A 6,576-nucleotide genomic window follows, 5' to 3' on the forward strand; every position below is an offset into this window, starting at 1 on the left:
TGACGGGGCGCACGCTTCCCGACGATGCGGCCAGCGCGTGCCCCTGTAGCAGTCGACGCGGTTCAAGATAACGCGCCTCGACCGTCTGCGCCTGCGCGAGCTGCTTCCGGCACCCGACTCCAGCGCTTGTCGCATCGCGATGCAATGCGCTCCGAGATTTTCCCTAAGTGTGAAACAGACAGTACTTGATGCTCCAGCAATGCTACCTGCTTTACCTTTGGAGCCGACGTCGTCTGCTTCGGCTTGACACGATCGGCCCAGGTGGGCGCGCCCTGGATCCGCACCCGGGAGGTATATATAGAGCGCCCTCGGGACCGCGAGCGCCCTCTGGAGAGGCTGCGTTGTCGACCAGTTTGCGTAACGGAGCGCTCCCTCCTGGGAGCTCCCGCCGTTATGGAGTCACGTAGCCTGTTCTGCTTGGCCAGCTGTTGCTGCTCGGGCTTGTTCTTTGCGCGCTTGCGGCACCGCCGGCGTCTTCGTACGATGTATGGGACTAGAAAGCGCTGCTTACACGTTTTGTCCGCCGTAAGATGCCGGTCACCGCAGAGGGCGCACTGCGGTGAACACTGGTGGTCAACGGGTGGGGAGGCTAGTCCGCAGTCTCGGCAATCCTTATTGATGGGGTTGAGGCAGACGTCCGCACGATGTCACACACCGCCACACGCGTAAGACACCTCGGTTTGGTGTTTGTAGAGCGTGCAGCGCAGAAGGCTGACGCCGCACAGGACATAGCTAGGCACTTGCGTGCCGTCGAAGAGGATGACCACTGTTGTGGTGTTCTTGATGCGTTTGATTTCCTGGGCCTTCGGGTTACGGTTGACGATCATGCGCTGGAGTTGGGTCTCGCTGATGTCTGCGTCTACCCCTCGTATGACCCCTTTGCAGGTGTTGTCTGGGGCCGCGATGTATGCGGCCACCTGTATAGTCCTTCGCTTATGCGGGTTTGCTGGATCCCTGCATAAGCGGAGGCGTTCTTCTTCTCCGGGGTGGAGACGGCGAGAACGTTTTGCGTGAAATTAGGGCAAACTATGCCGCCCTCGGTTTCTATGCGGGCTATTGCAGCCGCCATGGCCAAGGCTTGAGCCAGCCTGATTTGGCTTATTTTCTTGATGTTCAACCCGTCCCTTGGGCGGACAATTATTCATATATGCGCCCTCGGTAGTCTAGGGAGCCTAGACGAGGCTGCGAGGCGTTGCAGCACTCCTTGCAGGCAGCCGTGCGGCAGCCGCCCTTTGAGACCGAGTAGGATTTCTTGCACGTTGAAAGTGGTCTTTCTTGCCGAGCTTTCTTATTCTTGCCCAACGCTGTCGTCCAGCCTGGGCTGTTCGCATCTTCAGAGGAGGTGTCCTCTCCTACAACCATTTCTACTTTGGGCATAATGCGCCTCTTCTTCGGGTTAGGCCTAAGCCTACCCGCGCCTAGCTTCGCAGAGGCGTGATCGACACAAAACGTTCCACAATTTCTGTACAAGGGCCACTCACCGAAGGAAGTCTTCAGAATAAACCCTGACGAATGGCATGCATGTCACCGATAGGTGACACCAAAAAGAGACCGAAAACATTAACGAAAGCGGGAGCCGATCTTTCCACGTCCGCACTAGTCGGTGCCTTCTTTAGGGGAGGGTATTGACACGTGTACCTGTTTATCTTTCACCGGTGACCGCTTTTCACCGACTAAGAAATGTAAAACGTTATCGCTAGGCACAGGACGCGCCTGCATGTTTCCGAAGTTTCTCGAACGTTATCGATGCTTCTATCCGTTGTCTGTTGTCACCGACGCTTACGTAATCTGATAATATCACCGACGCGAATGGTCTAGAACTTTCTGGAACATACGCGGGCGCCAGGGAATAATCTGCAACCTTCCATGACTGATGTATAAAGCCGACGCGTTTCGCCGCTGATCATATTTTCGACGATCGCCGACTGTGTTCTCAGCTATGGTTGTGCTGCGAGCGTAACTTCCTTTTGTGGGCACAGGTTCGCCCAATAAAGAATCAGTTTCGTCATTCGCAGTTTTTAGACTGTTTGCTTCATCGTCACTACTACGTGACAATACAAACCCATTTCAAGTTGCGCTCATAGGCAGAGGAATAAATGGGATTTATCGTGCTACCCCTGGTCCGTATACTTTTGCTCACGGGTGTACATGGGCTATACGAGAAACACACATGGAACCAGCAGTTACCTCAAAGTAGCAGCTATAGATGCTTTCGCATTCGCTGCTGGCCACTCAATCACTCAAGTGTGTTCAGTGTGTGTGTACTTGTACTTAAGCACACTTTTTATTGTATGTATTTGAAAAATTTAATGTGGTCTTCTCAAAAATTTGAGAATGTTTGGATTCTGAGGCATGCAAAGGTAAATATCTTTATTCCATTCTTGTTGAAGGTGAAAGCTCATACAAAAGCTTAGAGATATTCAGTGCCCCTGACTTTCCCTCAGAACATATGTAGTCTGTTATTGACATTCGAGCAGCTTTTCTACCGCAAGGGAATAAGCTTCCCCTGTTTTCAGCATTGGGTTAACGCAGGCAATTCAGGGAGGCATAATGTTTTGCTAATAAAATCGTTTCGGGAATTCCAGATTAGATTGTGTCTTGACGCTTTCCTTGAACTTTGTTATTTTGGTCAAATAATCTAGTTTGAAATGGCTCTAATTAGCATGCTTTAACATTGGCCTATGGCGAGCCGTCAGCGTCTCGACGACGACGACGATGTTGCACCTCGGCTGCTCCGCATGTTCGAGCTGAGCGCGAGAGTAGAACGGCGACAAGACAGCATGAACGGCGGCAAGAGCAACAGCGTCTGTGATAGTGCATAAATAAATGTGGGCAACCAAACGCCATCACTTCTTCCCACAAGTGGTGATCCAGACGCTGACGGCTCGCCATAGGCCTAATATAGCTTTAGTACATGACTAGCTTAACAAACTGGGAACGGAACCATAGCACCTGCTCCAGTTGCATATGTTTTTGGTCATCTGGGGTTTTCAGCCTCACTTTTAAGATAATGTGCTGAAGCAGGAGAAGCACACGCATGCTATTAGCGGATAGTTTCGATAGCTTCTTACTTTACACTTGCCACTATGAATAAAAAAGTTAGCATTCGATTTTGTTAATAAACAAACAAGCGTACTTCTAACAAGGTATTTAATAGGAGCCTTGGGGCTAGGCGGCTGCGCTACGTACTGCAGCACGTTAACTTCAGCTTCTTGATACAGATTCACAGCACACTAACCGCGCGAGAAACAGGACGCGAAAGTAGACGACACCCATGTCTGTCAGAATGATATGACACTACGTACACAAGTAACTGCAGCTCCTAAAAAAATCTGGTGTCGGCTTTTACGCCTATCGAAATATTCAGGCAGCACTGGTATGAATAATTACAGCACACGCGCCGAGATGGACGAACCAGGCTGGCGCAAAGATTAAAGTTCGCAACACAAATTCCATTGCACGTTCAGTAATTACACACACATCATTTGCGGCTTCCTTCAGGGGCAGACGTGAGTTTTGGGTTGTTGCTTGCTACTAAATTGGTGCAAGAATATTGCTAGGAGCAGGAACCACTCATGCGCAATTACGAGCAATACACACACATCCTTTCTTCAGAAGCTGACGTTAAGCACGGCTAGAGCGAAGGTCTCTGCATTGACATGACGACTTCGCTGCGGCCGAATTCCGAATACCGCATATGTGATGACAACAGCTATATGGGTTTGTTGATAGGTCCTCTTGTAATTTGTTGTATCGCAGGAAGAACAACACGGGCATACAAGACACACGAGACAGCACACAGCACTGAACGACCAGCCGCGAACAGCTGTTAATTTTACGTCCGCCATGTCTCCTCGTATTGAACTTCATAAGCCGCTGTTGCGCTCTCCAAAACAAATTAAACTTTGAAGCGTTTTTAAAACACAAAACACGCGTTTTATTTTATCCTAATAAGGACTCGTCAACAATTTTGTAACGCACAGGTGTTTACAGTACATTTGAAAAATTTACGAGTTATGCCACAAAATTTGGCAGCAACCCTGGGCGTCGCATCAGTCGCACTGTTGAATTGGCGATCATGTGAATTAAGCCCTCAAAAATCGCATTGCGACGCGTGTGATCGCACCGATTTTTGTAGCGTGAGCTACACTGGCCAAGGTTGAGCAGTTTCGCGTGACTTCTGGAGAGCCGTGCTACGCTTGCGCGAGGAGCAGTGACGTCATACGGCGCGCAGCTCGCGCGCCGGGCGTTTCCCGGCGTTTGCGCTTGGGAGTTTGATCGTTTGCGATGGACGCTTGCCAGTGTGATGTAGCCATGCTGAAGGAAACAGAAATTGCTTGTCGGCGGCGCACAAGAGCGGAGAAGCTTAACTCATCGTATCGCGAAGTAGTTGTCTGGCAATTAGCGGTTGAGTGCAGGAAGAAGGAACAAAGGAAGGCTAAACGGGCTGCGGAGACACCGGCGGAACGAGAGGAACGTATTGCAAAGCGGCGCACCAGGAGGCTGAGCGACGTGCCCGACTATCTCAGCAGCAGCAACAACAAGACGCCGTCGATGTCGTCAAGGCTTGCCGATTGACTGAGTATACGGTGAAACTTAGCGAAAGCACCAGTGCGACTCGGATGTTAGAGACAGACTTCGTAAACTATCCGTTTGAACATGTGTGCGACGTGTGTGAAAGACTTTGGCACATGAAAGACTTGACGCCGGTAAGTAGTGCCACGAATGATACGCTGAGTTTAGCGACGCCGCCTGAGTGGGGTGAAACTCTGGCGCGGGTTTGTATAACATGCAATAACTTTCTCGTTAAGCAGAAGATTTCACTGTTTAGCGGTACCAATGGGTATCGTTACCCGCCCATGCCACCAGGTCTACCGGTGCTGAACGATGTGGCCGACTTAGCTCACGGTACGTATATCCTGGCATAGCCGAGCTAAGCCACTGCTAATTTTTTTTCGCTCCAGTCCCAGCATGTGCAACAGCCTTAAAGTCCATGGGCGATAAAATCGTCGCCGCGCGCCTTACGCTGTATGTACGAGTTAAACCACGCGTCGGTGACCCGGTAATCACGGCTCGCGCACACAAGGGCGGGAAGCCGGAAGGAATCACGCAGTCTTCCAGCCACGCACAACGCTCCAGATGGAGGGTATCAGAAGTAGAGAGTTGGAGGGGCGCGCTTTACTGCGGTCGCCTGGCCCCGCCGGGATGGCAGGCCCCGTGGGGAGGGTGGGTTGGGCGCCGTGATCGCCCGCCCGCGCGGCTATATCTTGAAATGCATCTGCGGCGGGGGAAGAGTCCACACTCCCTGTGTTTTCTCGGCTAAGATCGCGTTGATGTGAGGACTCGGCAGGAAGCTCAATTCGCTCGCTGCTGCTGCTCTGCGCTGACTCAGATCAGCGTTTTCACAGTGAGTTCCCACGGTCACGAGTGAGATGCGTTCATGTTTGATTGTGTGCGCGTGACACCATACTTGTTAATTTAGTTTATACGGCCGATAAAACTACTATCCTTCATTTGTATAGCTGTCCACTGATTTGCTATCGCATTCGATGCTTCGCCTTTCGGGCGACAGTGAGACTTTTTAATTCTAAATTCTGTTCATAAGCATTTTCTTTTACCGCTTCCTCGTCCTTCTGCATAGCCGTGGTCGTACAGTGGTTAGTACCTTGCGTTGTGGCCGCAATAACCCAGGTTCGATTCCTGGTCACGGCAATGATTTTTATTTTTATTTTATTTTTCGCTCCTAATAGAATTTGATTGCCACCATCCACGCTGAGGGTTCTTGAAGAGCCCAGTAGCAAAAAAAAGTGTATGGTAATATAATGCTACTGCATGGCATTTATATAGGCAGCGCTTTCGCTGACTTTCAAAGTTATTTTCTACGTGATAAATAGGTAATGTTGTATGCCCACTAATAGCGTTCTGCTTCTTTTATAATTATATTTGTGTGTTTACCTTCTTGCAGGGAGACTTGTGCGGCAGCTGTCCGTTTCTGCAGACGTTTCCTGTCCGCGTCTCTAGTCGTCGCCGTGGTGCACGCGGCGTCGACGTCGCGTGTCTGTGCAGAGTCAACATGCTGTTTCATCTGAAGGTCCCTCACTGATCCTCGTAAGAAGCGTGCATGCGTGGCATGATATTGGTTCGATTCAAGCTGCGGCAGAGAAGAAGGGCCGTGGCTTCAGCCGAAGCGGAGTCTCTCCCTGGCTCTCATGGAATATCGCGAGAAATCTCTCATCGGCGCTAGCAAAAAAAAAAGGAGGAAAAGAAAAGAAGTAACCACAAAAAATCATCCTTACGCTGTAGAACGGTTCGTTGGAGCGGAACCCAAGGAATCGTCTTAGCGCACGTATTATTGGTAAATGCTGTCGGCCTGTTCCTAAAATATAAGTGCTGATTACTGGGCTTACGGTATCAACAGAACCGGGCTGCCGTGAGCAATGGGTAATATATAAAAGGGACCCGAAAGCACAGTGGCATCGGGGCTATTCCCTTCACTTTGGCACCCATACTACTTTATTTGGCACACTAACATTAGAAAAAGAAAAAAATGCTGGCTCTCTCGTAATTTAGAGTAGA

The 6,576-nt window shown here is 50.2% G+C and overlaps 1 non-coding gene across 1 annotated transcript; it reads left to right on the forward strand.

The window, feature by feature from the left end:
* The first annotated feature begins 5,640 nt into the window (after positions 1–5,640).
* On the forward strand, positions 5,641–5,712 carry Trnah-gug (transfer RNA histidin (anticodon GUG)). The gene has a single exon. It is a non-coding gene; the product is annotated as a tRNA-His (tRNA).
* Positions 5,713–6,576: the final 864 nt, after the last annotated feature.

This window comes from Dermacentor silvarum, chromosome 1 (assembly GCF_013339745.2).
Source record: "Dermacentor silvarum isolate Dsil-2018 chromosome 1, BIME_Dsil_1.4, whole genome shotgun sequence".
NCBI lineage: Eukaryota > Metazoa > Arthropoda > Arachnida > Ixodida > Ixodidae > Dermacentor > Dermacentor silvarum.